General features: G+C 48.4%; 1 pseudogene; it reads left to right on the forward strand.

Moving 5' to 3' along the window:
- The first annotated feature begins 516 nt into the window (after window positions 1-516).
- LOC102757005 overlaps window positions 517-918 on the forward strand; it is a 1,596-nt pseudogene continuing 1,194 nt past the window's right edge.

A 918-nucleotide genomic window follows, 5' to 3' on the forward strand; every position in this document is an offset into this window, starting at 1 on the left:
TGAGGTCCTGTGGCCTGGCCTGCATGGAATTGGGCCGAAACCAGCTCTCCGATTCTGCTGAGGGGTCCTGGATTATGAAAGGGCAGTTCTCAGGTGACACACCCAGAATCAGGTTCCCTCCTCTCTGGTTCCGGGATGCGTGACCCGAGAATTGCCATTGCCTTCCATCACTATCTCATCCCAGTGGTTCTGGTATCTATCTATTCTCAGATCCATTAGTGACTCATTTTACTAAAACCCCCTGATAAGTTTCTCCCTGGCCAGAGAGGTCAGTTGATTAAAGCATCATCTCAGTAGAGCCAAGTTTGTGGGTTCCATCCTCAGTCAAGCTCCATGCAAGAATCAAACAATGTGCTGCCACCTAGATGTAGCCACTGGTTCCGGAGCCGGAGGTGCCACCAGGGATTATTGGACCCAGCAGATCGTCCCTGGATCCAGGCTGAGCAATCTGCATTTCCATCTTAACCGCGGGAAGAAAGGGTAGCTGGGCGGTGGAATTCCTGCTCCACGGACACGATGCTTTCCAAGCTAGCTCGTCTGCAGACTGTGGCGGGGCTTTGCCAGGGCGCACACACGTCAGTGGCTTCTGCTACATCCGTGACGACTAAGAAGACGGTCCAAGGCCGTCCATGGTCTGATGACGATTTTGAACGGGAAGCCAAGTATGGCGCTCACAACTAAAGGGTGTCCCAAAATTCACGCAAGAAGTAATTTTGATAGAAAACACAGGTTTATAATTAAAACTTGTAAGTTTTTTATTGATTCATAAAGTATATAGTATACGGTTATGTATGGAATAGCACATCGGGTAATGGCCTCCACAGCTTTGCTGGTACATATGCACTCTTTTGTTGAATTTTCCATGACCGTTTTGCATAAATGTGGCTGAATTTCGATGAGGCGCATTTTCATCTTGAT

This window comes from Myotis davidii, unplaced genomic scaffold, assembly GCF_000327345.1.
Source record: "Myotis davidii unplaced genomic scaffold, ASM32734v1 scaffold3332, whole genome shotgun sequence".
Lineage (NCBI taxonomy): Eukaryota > Metazoa > Chordata > Mammalia > Chiroptera > Vespertilionidae > Myotis > Myotis davidii.